The sequence below is a fragment of the Apodemus sylvaticus genome, chromosome 13 (genome assembly GCF_947179515.1).
Source record: "Apodemus sylvaticus chromosome 13, mApoSyl1.1, whole genome shotgun sequence".
NCBI classification, from domain to species: domain Eukaryota; kingdom Metazoa; phylum Chordata; class Mammalia; order Rodentia; family Muridae; genus Apodemus; species Apodemus sylvaticus.
The window spans coordinates 8,369,388-8,387,414 of record NC_067484.1 but is presented as its reverse complement, the minus strand read 5'-3'; positions in this window follow the sequence as shown (position 1 = coordinate 8,387,414).

Sequence of the window (18,027 nt, the reverse complement as noted above, 5' to 3'; positions counted from 1 at the left end):
AGTAGGGGCTCTTGGGTGAGTATACATCATTGGTTTGGGCTGAGGGGGCTGTCAATTCTTCATTACCTGAACAGCAATTCCAGGTGAAACCTGGGCATGTCGTTATAAGGAGAAAGCAGATTTAACCTGTAATTTTATCACTAGACTAGCAGACCTATGACTACCTCAAGGATGGCAGAGTGTGGGTCATAATGCTTATCTGTACAGGAATTTGCAGCTCAAGAGCAAGGAGGGAACAGTCTTACTCCTTCTAGTCTCAGAATGATACTTTCAGACTTTGGATATGTCTTAACTTTACTCCTGTTCCAGATTGTCTCCCTAAGTCACACTGCTTTTCCATACTAGGCCTCTGTTAGACTTTTAAAACCTCAGTTGAGGCCGTGGTGCTCTCACTCCAACCCTAAGAGATCCATGACACTATTACTGATGCTATAATATGCTTTCAGACAGGAGCCTTGCATGGCTGAGTGGCCCTATCACCAACTGACTGAGACAAAAAATTATTCTCAACCATTGGACTGAAGTCAGGGACCCATTTGGAAGAATTAGGGCAAGGGTTAAAGGATATGAAGGGGATGACAACCCCATAGGAAGACCAGAAGTCTCAACTGTCCTGAAACCCCTAGGAGCTTCAAGAGACTGAGCAACCAATTAGCATATACAGACTGGTCTGAGCTCCCAACCCTCTGACATTTATACAGGAGAATACTGCCTGGTCTGGCCTCAGTGTGAGATGATGAACCTAACCCCTGAGAGACTTGAGGCCCCAGGGAAGGAGGATGCCTGAGATGGGTAGGTGGGAGCACTCTTTTTCAGAGGCAAAGGGTAGGAGGAATGGGATGAGAAACTGTGGGAGATGGGAGAAGCAAACCTGGATTTGGGGCAATGGCTAAAATATAAATAAATAAAATAATGAATAAAGCAAGAACAGAAAAAAAATCAAAATAGATCCTCAGTGATATACTTCCTCTAAGGAGGCAACATTCCCCAATTCTTCCTAATCTGTATATCAACTTGGAACAAAATATTTAAACATCTGAGCTATGGGAGCCACTTTCCTTTAAGCCACCACTCTTTTCCACAAGCATTTCATTAATTTCCTTTTCACCAAACTGCCAGCTAGAGCCCAGCCTGTCCCCAGTAGTCATTCAAAGTATGAAAAGCTTCTCCTCTCTATAAGCCATCTTAAAACTATCTACAGATTCCCTTTCATAACTGATTTCCCTGTCTGAGATACAATTCACTACAATAGCTTGAACTTTCAGACATAATAAAATCCCTTCCCTCCTCTAATTAAGCTTGACACAAATTCTCAACCTCCCATAACATATGTAGGGAACACAAGGCAGTCTGCTACGAAATCTCAGTGCTGAGAGCATTTCCAGCAGGTTAGCATTATTGTTTGCGATAACTTCATTGCAAGTAGAGCCTCTGAGGTTTGTTAAAGGAGCTAGGTCATATTTTTTAAAAATGTATTCTGAAGAGACTGAAAATTAGAATTGACTAAACTCTTGATTCTGGTCCCAGAAAGATGCTAACCCACAACCAAAGTATTTCAAAGTATTTGTCATATTAGCAATTGTATCTCATTTTATCTCTACTCAGATTCTTCATGCTACATTCTCATTAGGTGCTCTTTTCCCCAAACTGTACAAAGATTTTTCTTAGCTAGTTATGGCCCAACTATAAGTAGTTGACATGAAACCATCCCTTGTCAACATGTGCTTCCTCCATGTTGAAAATCATGTTGCTTCTGCCTATCCTTGAATTTTCTTGATATGTACATCACAAAAAAATCTCAAAACCAAATCCTTAGACACCAAAGATTTCCTGTTGTACACAGTAGTATTATTAATGGAGGCTATTTGAGTGTGAGGAGTTAGTAAGAATAATCACTGCAACATTACCCTCTCTGTACAGGGAAGCCCTACAGACCCAGACACAACATTTCAAGGACTTCATCTGGTCTTGAAAACCTGCACACATAGGGCTTTCTTGGTCTACAGCAGGCTAGTTTTTAGGCCCTATCTTTCTATGTGTTTCACAGTGTCAACTCCCTGATATAAAGGAACAAAACAGCTTCTGGTCTTGGTAAATTCTTCACTATCAAATGCATCTTATACTTTCTGAACCATGTTTTGTTGCAGATGCTTCTCACAATCTGCTACTTTTAGACTTCACTACTATAATTAATGTATTATTAATAATTACTAATTCCACCCTTCTTCAATTTGGTTTGTTTAAGTGATTATCTTTTAGCTTTTTCTATACTGGTTAATATAATAAGATAAACATAAAATAATGACAACTACGCCTTAAAAATACAGTGATTATCTATCTATACATTAGGTATCTATAGGTTATAATTGGAAAATTTGCTGTTGTGGTTTCAACAAGAAATGTCTCCTCTGGGCTCATGTAGTTGACCACTTGCTTCAGAGTTGATGACATTGTTGGAGAGGTTATGAAACCATTAGGACATGTAGCATAGAGGAAGTATGTCATTGTGCTCAGGCATTGAGGTTTTACAGCCTCCCTCAACTGCCTGCTTTCTCTGCTTCTTGTGTGTGAATTGCGATCAGTCAACTTACTGTTCCTACTGCTCGGCAATGTCTTTTACATCATGATGAACTCTTTTTTTCTCTACAACTGTAGAGAAAACATACCTGTACCCTTGGGACTATCAGAGAGTGAACCACAAACCAAGGAGCATACATGAGCTGGACCTAGACCCCACACATATGCAGATGTGCAGCTTGGGTTTCATGCAGGTCTCTCAACAACTGGAGTGGGGGCAGTCCCTGACTCTGTTGCCTAACTGTGAATCCTGTGTCCCTTGACTGGGCTGCCTTTTATGGCCTCAGTGGGAGAGGATGTACCTAGTCTTGCACTGACTAGAGGTACCATGGATGATGAGAATCCAGGGCTTCTTCTCCTTTTCAGAGGAAAAGGGGTGAGGGAATATGAAGGGATCTGTATAATGGGGACACTGGGAGAGAAGAGGGATGCAGTAATGATGTAATGTGAATGAATAAATAAATATTAAAAATGAATAAAGCAAAAAGGAGAGCTTGAAGATAAATGTTTTCAAAAGCAAAACTTCACCCTAGTTTTTATTTTATTGTGAAGACACATCATGACCAAGGCAACACTTGGTCATACATACATACATACATACATACATACATACAAAGACAAGCATTTAATTAGTTCTGACTTAGAGGTTCAGTTGATTCTCATTATGGTGGGAAGATGGGTGTCATGCAGCCTTACTTGATGATAGAAGAGCCAGGAGTTCTGTATCTTGATAACCAAGTAGAGGCTTTGTTTTCTGCAGGCAGCCAGGAAGAGGCTCTTAAAGCCCACCCTCACAATGACACACTTTTTTCAACAAGGCCACACTTATTTCTACAAGGCCACACCTCCTAATAATGCCACTGCTCATGGGACTCACATATTTAAACCACCACAAACATTAAGGCTTTAGTTCTATATTACTGCCTGAGTAGTAATTTTGAGAAGCTGAGTAGCTCTGTTATATCCAAGCCTTTAACAGCACTTATCCTATGCTCTCATGCATATGTGGACAAATTTCATGAGCTATTCAGTATGTTCCATGTACTGGTAGGCATGTATGTTCAAAGTTCTACATTTTGTTTTTGTTTTTATTTTTCCCTATCCCTTAAATATATAGCCATAGTAATTTCCAAAATAGCTAACTAAGAATCACATTTTGTTGATGATGTGAATGTGAATTAATATGAATGTTGGTCCCAGGAAACAATTATATCTCATATTTTTTATCACAAAGAAATGAATTAAAGAAAACAAAATAAGATGGGTGAGACATCATTCAGTTTAAAAGGGGAAATGTTCACAAATATCAAAATAACTGGCAAATTTTCAAATATCCAGCACTCCAGAGGATATTAATAAAATAAGTAAAGTTCTGTGACTATATCATAATTTTTTATTCAGATATATTATTTAATACAAATAACATATTTATTGATGGTGGAGAAGTTAAATATTTTTGCACAGAATGTTTTGGTTTTGTATTATTGACATAAATGTAAAATGCATGCAATGATATTCTTAAATTCCACACTTTTGCCTGCAAATTCCATGATGTCTTTGTCTTTAATAGCTGAATAATATTCTATTTTGTAGATGTATCACAGTTTCTTTATCCATTATTCAGTTGAGGGATATATAGATTGTTTTCAGGTTCTGATATCCTGAAAGAGTTAATGCACACCCAGAATGTCATGTATGGTATGTACTTACTTATTACTGTGGACATTAGCTCTAATGTTGAGGATAACTGTGCTATAATCCACTGACCCCAAGAAACTGGGTAATAAGGAGAGCCCAACAGAGGATGCATGAATCTCGAGCTTAAGGGGAAGCAAGAGCCATCAGAGGTAGATGGAGGGAGGGAACTTGCTGGAGAGGAGGTAAGGAGGGATATTGGGATATCTATCAGGTCTAAGGGTGGGTGGGAGAGATGTAACTGGAGATCTTGGATGTGAGAAAATAAAGCAAGTCAGTGATCCTACATGAGCTTCCAACCAGTGGAGGATAGAGAGACTTAAGTGGACACATTCTGTATCCAGTAAGGACTTCCTGTGGAAGGAGAGGAACATCAACCCACCCACAAAACTTTCAACCCAAAGATAGTCTTGCCTTCAAGATGCACAGGGATAAAGATGGAGCTGAGAATGAGAGAAAGGCTGACCTATGACTGGCCCCACTTGAGACCCATCCCAAAGCTAGTGTCTGACACTAAAAATAATATCCTCCTATGCTTGCAGACAGGTAGCTAGCCTGTCTCCTAAGTTACTTCATCCACCAGCAGATGGAAACAGGTGCAGAGACTTATAGCCAAACTTCATGCACAGTCTTGTGGAATAGTCAGGGACAGGATTAAGCTAACAGGAGGGGTCAAAGACACAAAAAGAAGACCAACAAAGTCAAGAAACTTGGGCCCATGGGAACTCATAGAGACCGAACCACCAAACAAAGAGCATTCAAGGGCTAGACCTTGATCACCCACACATTTGTAGCAGATGTGCAGCTTGGTCTTCATGTGGGTCCCCTAACAATTGGAGCCAGGTCTGTCTCAGACTCAGTGAGGTTGTCTGCCATTGGATCCTCCTCCCCTACCTGGTTGGGCCTCAGTGGGAGAGGAGGTGCTTAGTCCTACTTGGACTAGATATGCCATGGTGGTGTAGTACCGAATGGGACCCCCGCTTCTCTGAGGGGAAAGGGAGGCAGTAATATGGGGAAGGATTTATAAGAGCACGACTGGAAAGAGAAAAGTAACAGAGCTGCAATTGGGATTTAATTGAATAAAAAATAAATAAATTATTTAAAAAAACATATAACTAGTCTATATGTAAATGTGCATAGATCGAGTCAAATATACTCTGCTGAGTTTTCTAGAACTTCCTGGTTTTAAAATATCCTTATAATGAGGAAACTGTCAGAAAACTGAAGTACAACAGCTTTTGTCCTCGAGGTTACCCATTCTCATAGGGACTAGCGGAATTCAGACTCATCTGTCACCTGAGTACTGAGAAGAAAGACAGTTAATGGATCAGTCCAAACAACTTTCTTCATTTCACTGGGGTGCCATATATAAAAACATCTCTAAACTTCTTCGAGTTAGGAGACTTTGAGAAATGCAGTTGAAGTCAAAGGCATTTTTAGACCACTTTTTTTTTTCATTTCCAAAATGTTTAAAGGAAAAGTAAATTATGTTGCAAAGTATTAAAATAACTAAAATAATCTGGTAAGATATGTCTTCAAAATAAGTATAAAATGTTAACTGTGTTATAACGTTACATTTAAAAAAATAAATTTGTATAAATGTAACAAACCATGAATCCATTTCTATAAAATTTGTGTTCATTTGTCTTTTGCATAGAAGCTCCAAAGAAAAACATGTAGGTTTTCATTTAGCATTTATCACTTGAGAGTTGGGTTTTATAAGAGTTGAATTTTATGACAGGTGAAACTTTAAGCTTATTATCTAAGAAAAAATGTTTATTTTTCTCTTTTGAAAAATTAGCAGCTCTTTCTAACCCCAATCACACACAAAACTGAGGCAAATTGTATTACATAAAATATAATTTATTTGACATGGTTTTAATGACTTTTCCCAACATCATTCTTAATCTATAAAATCTTAATGATTCATGACAGTAATTATTCTCTTAAATTTTAGCATTACTATTTATTATTATATTGGCTTTTCATAGATGTACAACATATATTTGTAGATGTGTCAATATGTATTTTAGACTTCTTTTTCTTTCTTTTTGGTTATGTTATTTATTTAGACATTAAATGTTATACCCTTCCTGGTTGCCCACTATCCCATCCCCTAAGTCCCTGGCTTCTATGAGGGTACTCCCCCTGCCACCCACTCCTACCTCATAGCCCTAACATTCCCCTACACTGGAGCATCCAGCCTTCAGCAGACTAAAGGCATTCCCTCCCATTAATGCTCTTCTATCACATATGCAACTGGAGCCATGTCTCCCTCCATGTGTACTCTTTGGTTGGTGGTTAGTTCCTGGGAGCTCTGGGGGAGGGAGTTCTGTTTGGTTGATATTGTTGGTCTTCCTATGGGGTTACAAACCCTTTCAGCTCCTTCAATCCTTCCCCTAACTCCATTATTGGTGTCCCTGTGCTCAGTCCAATGGTTGGCTGTGAACATCCATCACTGTATTTGTCTGGCTCTGGCAGAGCCTCTCTGGAGACAGCTACAACAGGCTCCTATCAACAAGCACTTCTTAGCATTCACAATAGTGTCTGGGTTTAGTGTCTGCAGATGGGATGATTCCCAGGTAGGGCAGTCTCTGGAGGGCCTTTCCTTCAGTCTCTATTCCACACTTTGTCCCTGACTTTCTTTTAGACAGGAGCAATTCTGGCTTAAAATTTGGAGATAGGTAGGTAGCCCCATACCCCAATTGGGGGCCTTGCCTAGCCTCTGGATATGCTTTCTACAAGTTCTCCCTCCCCTTTGTTGCTCTTCCTATGGGGTTGCAAACCTCTTCAGCTCCTTCAGTCCTTCCCCAACTCCTCTTTTGGGGTCCCAGTGCTCAGTCTGAGGGTTGGGTTCAAGCATCCGATTCTGTATTTGCAAGGCTCTCACATAGCCTCTCAGGAGACAGTTATGTCAGGCTACTATCAGTGAGCACTTTACATCAGCAGAATGGGGGCACAAAATAATCACAGGAGGTAGAGGAAGGAAGGGACTTGTGAGGGAGAGAAGAGGGGCAGTGGAAAAAAAGGGGGAAAGGATCAGGTGTGAGAGGAGACTGGGAGATGTACAGAGGGTCAGGAAATTGATCAGAGATGTAGCAGTGGGGGATAGAGAAGTAGGTGTAGCCTCCAGGAAGTCCTAGATGCCAGAAAAGAAAGAGACTCCCTAGACCCAACAGGGATAACATCAGTTGAAATACCCCTGAAAAGGGGAAAAAGAACCTGCAGAGAGCATATCCAATTGTTAGGCATGGGCCCTGATTGAGAGATGGGGCCACCCACCCATCTCAAAAATTTTAACCTTGTCCTGTCTAAAGAAAATAAAGGAACCAAGAGTAGAGCAGAGACTGAAGGATATGTCATCCAGAGTCTGCCCCACCTGGGCATCCACCCCACATACAGTCTTCTTTGGTCTTAATATACTGAACATTTGTTAAATGATTTGTTAAAATACTTGGAGCCTGCAAGAACTATTCTTTATAGCTAGAACTCTGAAGATATGTTTTACAGTATTGTTCAACATGTTGAGTGGAGCCAGTTAGCTAAAATAATTCCAAAACTAGTAAGTTGCCATTTTTCTTTTACATATCATACGAACTATGAAAATATGGAGACAATGTGCATGTTTTCTCTCATGAAATCAAATGATACTTACAAACCATTGTGATTGATTGGCTTAATTATTTCACTAGTTATATTTCATTAGATATTTATGGTCAATAGTAAAAAACAGAAAAAACTGTTGCAGTTTCTCTCCTACCTTGATTCAGCCTGAAACCCCCAAACTGTCAGCCCCATTGTTTTGTTCAAGGTACAGAAGACATACAAACTCACAGGTAAAGATCTACAAATTTCCATCATATAACATCCTCCAGAATTTCAGAAAATGTAGGGATTAAAAGGTGGGAATAAATGTCTAAAAACATGAACTCTAAAACTGAGTTCACAGAATTCTGAAGGAGAAATTTCAGCTAAGTTTTTCCATCTTTGTGAAGTCAAACTGGCTATTGATGCTTAGCTCTAAGAAGAAAAACTATATTACTCCAGTTTATGTTCTAGTTTCTTATTCTGTCTGGAAACTTTCATAAGCTGCTGACAAAAATCAACAGCATTCTAGACACCACCAACATACAAAGAAGGAGATAATGGACTCACTCTCATTCACAATAGCCTTAAATAAAATAAACTATATAGGAATAAACCTACCTAAGGAAGTGAGGACTTTTACAACAAAAACTCTAAGCCTCCGAAAAATGTAATAGAGAAAGACTCTAGAAAAATGAAGACATACTAAGGCCAATAGAATCAACACCACAAATTTGAAAGTATTGCCAAAAGCAATTTACAGATTCCCTATAATCCCATTCAAAACTCCATCTCATTTTCTGCAGAAATAGAAAAACAAAAAACAAAAAAAATACCTATGTACTGTTGCAAGATTTTCCATGACCAATCATATTAGGGCAGTGGAAGGCCTGTGATTGGACTGGAAAGGGGGGGCAGAGCTAGGAATCAGGGGGTACAGAAATTGCAGGAGAAAGGAGAGAACCACAATAGGGTCTGAGGTGGTGTTCTCAAAAGGTTAGAATAATTGAGTTAAGTCTTTATCATTATCAAAATTACTGTATTGGCATCTTGTAATTGTGATTTGAAATATACACAAATCTAATTGGCTAACTAATCAAGCATTAAGATTCATGCTTCTGTCAGGTAATTGGGAAGTGAGCTGGCAGACCTTAGAATGTGTGAGCATTGTGTGGAAGTGAGATGAACTCCTGGGACCCCCCTCTGGAGAGTTGGCCAAGCAGGGGTTGGAAAGTTGCAGCCCAGCAAATCACAAGAGAATGGGCCTAATGTGAGGAGAGTTTGCAGGTCCATTGGCAGGCTAGCAGGAGCCCTTTGGCCTGGTGTGAGGTCTCTAGATTGCCCTTACCTTGCCAGCACTAGCTTGGTAATATGCTGGTGGTCTTTTTAAATATTTCCTGCAAGAATCTGCATTTCTTTTTTTAATCTTTTTTTTTTTTTATGCTTCAGAATTTATCTCCTTCCTGGTCCACCCTCTGACTGTTACCCATCCCATACCTCCTCCCCACACCCCTATCTCCAAGTGGATGTTCCCATCTCCCAAATCCCCAAACCCATATCCCATGAGACCTCTAAATCACTGGGGCCTCCAGTCTCTTGAGGGTTAAGTGCATCTTCTTTGACTGAAATCAGACCCAGCTGTCTTCTGCCTTATATGTGTTGGGGACCTCATATTTGCTGGTGTACGTATGCTACCTGGTTGGTTGTCTAGTGTCTGAAAGATCTTGAGGGTTCAGGCTAATTGAGACTGCTGGTCCTACAGGGCTTCCATCCTCTTTAGATTCTTCCAGCTTTTCCCTAATTTAGCCACAAGGGTCAGCAGCTTCTGTCCATTGGCTGGAAGCAAATATCTGCATCTGACTCTTTCAGCTGCTTGTTGGGTCTTTCTGAGGCAGTCATGGTAGGTCCCTTTTCATTAGTGCTCCATAACCTCAGAAATAGTGTCAGGTCTTGGGATCTGCTCTTGATGTGGATCTCATTTTTGGCCTGTCCTTGGACCCCTTTTTCCTCAGGCTCTTCTCCATTTTTGTTCTTGTAGTTCTTTAAGACAGGAACAATTCTGGGTCAGAGTTGTGACTATGGGATGGCAACCCTATCCCTCACTTGATGTCCTGTCTTCCTGCTGGAGATGGGCTCCAAAACTCCCCTATCCCCATTGTAGAACATTTCATCTACAGATCTTTAATAGAAATGAAATGCCACTAAAATTTCCTAACTCAAATTATATTTTTGTGTTCAGTTATTTCTCCAAGGTCTGCACCATCCACATCCTTCCATGAGGAGCTGTTTAGTTTATAGATGTTTACAGTTAAAGTCAGTATTCTTGCCAAGCCCAATGCAATCATGAACCATATTCTACATCCCTGGTTTAATTTAATCTCCACTTGCTGCAATGAAATATCCTGACAAAATAATTTAATGGAAATAATGATTATTTTCATTTCACAGTTCAAAGCAAAATGTATCATGGTCAGAATAGCAGAGATCCAGTCACATTCTGTCAAGTTTTAAAAGAAAAGGCAATGTATTCATGCTTCTATTTAGCTTTCCCCACATGCATATTATAGTATGCCCTGCCTAGAGAGTAGGAAGACCAGCCCACTGCTGATGGCTCTTTCTATCTCAGTTAACATAGCCAAGATAGCATCCTCTAAACCTGCCCAGAAATTCATCTTCAGGTGATGTCAGCTTCTGTCAAGTTGATAGTTAATACCAGCCATCACAGTATTTATGTATTAAGGAAGAAGTCAGAAAAGCAATGTCTGGTATAGAAAACATAGACAATTGGTTTTACACATCAAATATTATTTTACATATTAATCCAATAGTGTTTTAAATGAGTAGTCTATGCAGTTTTGGACTACTAAAAAAAAAAAGCAAATTCATAGGATTATAAGATGACACAATTATAATCCTAGGTGACAAACAAGAAAAATCTTTAATAACATAAGCTAGCCAGTTATATGCAGAGATTTGATTTAGTTCACAGTCTAAATGTGAAATGCAAAGTAAATAGCAAAATAAGGATAAACGTTACAGTTTATCTTGAACAAATGAGATCATTGAATAAAAAAGAAAACGCTGCTTTTAGTGAGCAATCAGGCACTGAACTTAGCTCAAGAAATTGCAGTACATACAGTGTATACCCATAGAGGAATATGAAATGAGAAAGATGAACAGAATGGAAAATAATTAATAATTTTATGCACCAAATCCAGTCATGAAGCTTATTTTCTGAGTTAAAATGCACTTTAACAAATAGTAACTAAGGATATATATATCTATATATCTATAGATATATATCAGAAATCATATCTTATACCATAAATATATACTTTTTATTTTTTATATAAATTAAAAATAAATTTAATAATTCAAATGTCTATATTAAATACATATCAAATAAATTTGTGATAGAATATACTTTTTGGTAAAACACAAGCTTTAAGCCTTGACTATCAAAGAAACAAACAAACAAACAAAAAAAAAAAGGTTAACTCACACTTGTCATTCCAGCACTATACAAATTCTGAGATAGGAGGTCAGTGATATTAAGGCTGGCTAAGGTTATTATCATGATTATGAAAATATGAAAATTAAAGAAGGAGAAAAATGAAAGAAGTAAAATCATGTACAAGGGTCTTAGAAGAATGACATGTGATCATGTGCTCAGCCTGGTCTCAGCACACACCACAGATACAATAAGTAGTGATGTAGCAATGTCTAAAATTTTTAAAGTATATTACATAAATTCTTCATCAAATACATACATATATACATGTGTGTGTGTGTGTGTGTGTGTGTGTGTGTGTGTATGTGTGTGATTTACAAATAATAAGTGAGTTTGTGGCCCAGGATTTTTTTTTTTTTTTTGGTTTTTCGCAGCAGGGTTTCTATGTGTAGCTCTGGCTGTCCTGGAACTCACTATGTAGACCAGGCTGGCCTCAAACTCAGAAATCCACTTGCCTCTGCCTCGCAAGTGCTAGGATTACAGGCGTGTGTCACCATGCCTAGCTCAGCTCAGGATATTTTTAATGAATAAAATCCTGTGTAGTTATATGCATAACATTCAAAGGGAAATGCAAACATCTCTATAGACATCAAGATCACCTCTAGTGGGAACCAGACTGGCTTCAGTTTGTTTTTGTAGTACCTGTGGTCAAAAGCATAACAGTTCACAGTCCAGTATAGTGAGTCCATGCAGAAGAATAAGGAAAAGAAGCCAAAGCTACAAGAATAGACTAAGTTTTTCAAAAATTTCTTAAGAAAAAGTGTAAGAAACCACTTCCTTTATACTGGGAAGGCATTTTCTCAGTAGCTGGAGAAAGTCAGTAAGGTCCAGTTAGAAGTATAGTATTATTTGAAGGTTAGAATGAAAACAGAAAAGAGAACCCAGGAGCTTGAGAGATGGCTCATTGATAAAGGGGACTTTCTAACTCATTCAAGAACCTGCACTTGGTTTACAGCATCATATGATGATTCACAAACATCTACATTTCAAGTTCTAAGATATTCTCAGAGATTTTCTCACCTGTGAAGACATCCGGCCTGCATGTGGTACCTATGTATACATGCAACCAAAACATCCATGTACACTACATAAAATAAATGATACTTTCAAAAAGAAAACACTTAAGAACCCAAATAATTGTAAACATCCTAAACTAAAAAGTCAACACATCTCCTTTGATAGAGGATTCATGGCTCAAGCCCTGTGTGATCCAATACTAAATTAATCTAAGATATACAGCAATCATATTCATTCAGTAAAATGTTGAATTTAAATGTTATATTTTAAATTCTCTTACCTTAATCTCAGGAACAATGACTCCTATAAACATGGACTCCTGAAAAATACCTCAGAGCAATCTTGAAGATGACATACAAGAAAAGAAAGAAAAAGAATCTTTATGTGCAAGAAGTGAGAATATATAGGAACACAAGTGATTTGAAAAGAAAATGAGAAAACTGGAAGTATTCTAATAATAGGGAGAGTGTGAACAGGAAGGCAAGGTTAATCAAACCTTAGAATGTATGAACATGTCCTAAGGAACCATGCTATTTTGAAATACAATTAAAAACCACTGCTCATTATAAAAGTTAGCTGTCCCAGAGGACGATGGAAGAAATCAGAGACAAAATCACAAGGGTATATCCTTCCATAAGCTGAGTAGAAGCAAAAAATTGTATATTAAAAGCACTAAATCTTTTAAAATATATGTTTAATTATATAATTATATTCAAGTAAAAGTAAAACAATAAACTTTTATTGTATAAAGATATTAAAGATATTCAGACTATTTCTCACTTAAAAAAACACTATGGAGCCACGGATATTTTCAGTCGGTAAATACTTGCTGCCATACCTGATGACCTAATTTCCATATATGGGACATACATGCTAGAAGGAGAGAACCTATAACACACCCTCAAGTTGTCTTCTAATTTTTATGTATGTGTTGGAGTATAAGCCACATTGACAAGTGGGCATACACATATAATAATTAATTAGTTAACTAGTTAAATGTTTTAGAAGTCATGGTTGAAGGAAGGGTTTATATATTAATAATGGTTCTATTAAAGAAAACTAGGTTGTAAGCAAGCAATATAAATTATGAAAAATTGTAAGCATTGAGTCTTTTTGTCTTGAAATAACAAATAGTACCATCAAGATGGCTACATAGTTTGCTTCTCTTTCACCATGATACAATGTTATGTCCAAAGCAACTTATGAAAGGCAAAGTTATTTTGGCTCATGGTTCCAAAGGAATAAGCATTCATCATGGCTCCAGCAGGTAGAATGGCAACCAGAAAAGAAAGATGAAAGATCACAACCTCAATTCCATGCATGGAACAGAGAGAATAAACTGCAGGTGGGAAGAGTCAATGCAATCTCAAAGCTGTCCCTTAGTGTTGTACTCCCTGTATTAAGGTCACATATCTAAACATCTCCAAACAGCATCCCTGAGTCAGAACCAAGAATTCAAATATCTGGGTCTCTGTGACAAATTTCTAGCTCCTCTCCACATTCAGTATCCTAACCCTCATAGTAATGTCCATATCATAATGAAATATTCATTAGGTCTTTTATAATCTTAATCTTATTCAAAACTCTAGTTGAAAGTCTCTCTTGAGACTCTAGAAAATCATATAACCTTAACTTTTTATAAAATTAAAAAGCCAATTGCACACTCCCAACATATAATGCAAAGTGGATGAATGGGGGCATAGTGAAGAAATACTGCTTTAAAGCCATATTGAAACTGACCAGGACAAACAATAAATTCCACAACTCTAAATCTGTAAAAAGTAATTTGTTCTAACGAGGTTGCCTCTGCTTTTTACTACGTTGCTCTGCTTGGCCTCAAACCAACTCTGAGGCTTCTCATTCTCTGGTTTCAACTGCCTCTGCTGAACTCCTGAGTGAACTCAGCACCACTGCACTGCACTCACAACACTGACTACCAACTAACTAAGCGAAACTTACTCTCATTCTCTGCCCTGCTTCTTAAATAGTTTTTCTTTCCTGAGCTGTCCTGAAAGTTGGGCATATCCTCTCTCTACTCATTCTGTCAAATCTTTCTTTGATTCCTTGATTAATCTGCCCCTCAATTAGATGTCACTTTCAGACAAGGGCAGTTCCTTCTGTAAACTAACCTTATTTACATTGATTGGGATTAAAGGTGAGTATTAAAGGCATGTCTATTCCAGCCAGAGTGGTCATGTTCCTGGATTAAAATTCCTTCTCATAAAACCAGTATCTGGAACTATAATTTCCATGGCCTTAAAGTACTCATTCCATCCAGTTTTATTAGCTACGACAAACATATCTCCCTTGAGCAGTTTCTATTTCCTGTGAATAGTTCTTCTTATCAGATGCCTCATCACTTGATAATCCAAACAGGCTTCTGGGAACATCTAAAGCAACATAGGTTTCACTTTCATGGCTATATGTCCTGTGCCCATTTAGGGGCTTCAAACAAGGACCTCTTGCCAAATGCAAGGTGGCTTCAGGGTCTGTCTGAAAAAAAAAGGAGAAGGAATCTTTACACCCTTTATGTCTTTAGAGCCTGTAGACATGTAGCTGCTTTGGCATGAAATAATATCCAAAGGTGTAATATGGCTAGAATAAAGAAACACCATATCCCGTTAACCCCTTTGGCTAGAATATGGGCATGCCTTTGGTAATATGACTTGTCTGTGTACATGGTTTGGGTATGGCTCTACTCTCATCCCTTCATCTGAGGAAATAAAAGCAATATTTACATTTGCAAAAGCTGTGACCATATGAACCACACTGCAAAGTATTGGTGTCATCTTAAGATGAACTCTAGGTCTCTGGTCACAGTAGTGTCAGTACGTTTTTTTTTCAGGAGCATAAAACAGTTTAGGCTCTCCTTTATCAGTTAGAAACGTATTAGAGGGGGTCATTGCCCAGACAGCACTCTTTGCTTATTTTCCAACACAGAGTATGCATTAATGGCCTTAACTTTTTAACAATTGGGCTTTTGCCTAGTATAAGCTTTAGCTGTAAAATTAAACTTCTAAGGACTCTTTTTCTCTTCAAGAATTTCATTTTAAATTTCTGCTTTGCCCCAATTGTTCTTTTTCATTGTAGGCCCATATAGATGTTATCTATAATATAGACAACATTAACATTATTTAGTGTTAATTTTTTTTTTTTTACCAAAGACAAAGTCTTAGAACAAGGAGAGAAGGTGGCTATATTCCTTGCCAAAATATCACAAAATGGCCTACAAATATTATCTCCCTTTGAAGCTCCTTGAGCTGTGCTTCTATGGTCTCTATTGCTTTCAGTACCTCTGTATTTCAGGGTGCTACATGAGCATCCTACTAAACACTGCTAAGGACATTCAACTGCCTTTCTAGTCCAAAGTTCCAAAGTCTTTGACATTGTTTCATTGGTCATGTTCTTCACACCAATATACAATTTCTGTTATCAATTTTTATTTCATTTGACTTATCGTTGCTGTGATAGAACACTAACCAAAAGCAATGTGTGCAGGAAATGGTTTATTTGAATTACATGTTCCAGTCACAGTCAAGCATTGAGGGAAGTCAGGGAAGGAATTCAAGCAAGAAGAGAGGAAGAAGACATGGAGAAAGTTGCCTACTGGCTTGTTTTCCATAGTTTTCTCAGTTTGCCTGCTTATGTGTCCTGGTAACACCTGTTCAGAGGTGACAACAACCTAAGTTTGCTGCTCCCAACTATAACCATAATTTCTCAAGAAAATACCCATACCACACAGCCACAGGCCAGTATGATGGAAACAGTTCCTCTCTTGTGATTTTATTCCTCAAGAGCCTCTAGCTTTTGTCTGGTTGACCAAACTTAAGCACCACAATGGCTTAGTCACTAAAAGAAGTTGTTGTCAAGACAAAAGACCTGAGTTCAATGCTCATGACCAATGAAGCAGAAGGAGAGAACTAGTTCTTATAAGATGTCCTTTGACTGCTATATATGCTCAGTGTCAAGTATGTACAAATACATATAGAAACACATATATACACACAAAAATGTAAGGAAATCTTAAAAAAATAAAATAATTAAAAGAATATATTAGTTGTTCAGATGAAAGATTCTGACCACAGAAATTAAAGGTTTAAAATCACAACTTCTATCATCTATCCCTGAAATACACAAGCATCAACCTATCTCTAGGAAGATGTATAGTGCATTTTATTTAAGCGAAGATATAAAATAAATGAATAGATATATCATGACTACTTTACAATTAAATCATGTGTAGAAAAAGAAATATTAATTACACTATAGAGAAATAAAAAGTTAGATGAATTGAAGCTTTTTATTTCTAGAGTTACTACAAATTGAAGCCACTGTTTTATAACCACAGAATAAGATATATCAGAAGGAATTTCTTTTCCTCTAAAAAGACTATTTTCCAAATAGTCTTTGTTAAATTTGCATGTAGGATGTCTATAACATATTTAAAAATAGAATAAAAATATATTTGATGAAGCAAAATTAGAGGAGTTTAAACAACATCTTTCAAAAGCTGAACATTTGTCCATTTCTTAGTAAAACCGTTTTTTATTTGCATTTATTTTCTCTAAATACAGTTATATTTAATAATAGACCTTCTAGTGACATTTTCATGAATAAAACAGCTGTGGATGAATTACATTATTATTAGTTGTTATTTACTCAGTAAAAAAAAAAGTTTAGGGGGATCGGCGGCGGCGGCGGCGGCGGCAGCAGCGGCAGCAGTGGCTGCTCCAGCTGAAGGGCCATCAGCAGTGGAACCAAGGCGTCACAGGGACCAGTTAGGCCCTGCGCCCACGACCACTGACCTTCGCTGACCAGCCGGACAGCAAGCAGCTGCAGTTGTGCGGCGCCTTTCCTGCACGGAGGCCACTTCAGAACTCGGCCTCCCACCAGTCAGGAGAGGAGGATCCATCTTGGTTCCGTACTCCAGGAATCGGACAGACTGAGGTACACAAACATAATCCGAGGCCAACACCGCGGTGGTCTGAGCCCGACGGGCGTTGGCCTGCACCCAGGCCCTGGGCGGGTCGGGGGGCCATCGGGGTGCCAACCCAACCAGGAGGTTTTTTGCCCAGGCCTGCGAGCGCGCCGCCGCCATTTTGCCTGCAGGACGACAGAGAGCTCAGGCGGGCAGACCTGTAACAGGCATAGCCTAAGGCTAACAAAGCGGGGGTCCAGGCCCCAAAAGGCACAGGACTGACCCCAAGAACTGGGCGGCTTGGTGGGCCATCTGTGAGTCAACCCGCCCAGGCGATTGTTAGCAAAGCAGACTCTCCCGGCGCTTTCAGGGAGCGCAGGCGCACACGCCCGCCATCCTAGTCACCTGGCAAACCCAATTAACAGTCAAAGCCGTAGGGGAACTTTGCTCGGACCTTGGCCTCCCAGGCTTTTGCCTGGACTCAGGGACTGGGCGGCCAGGCTAACCTTGTGTGCGATAGCCCGGTTGGCAGATCGGCTGCCCAGCGGAGTGAGCGGAACTCAGGGGAGGTCACAGTAGCATACACCGTCGGCACTCCCTGGGAGTGCACACGGGCTCCATCTGCTCCACAGACACAATCTGGGGCAAGGCCCCAGGCAGAAGCCCTTAGCTCTACTCTCTCCGCTTCCGGATCCAGATCAGTCTGGGCGGCAGCATTACATCT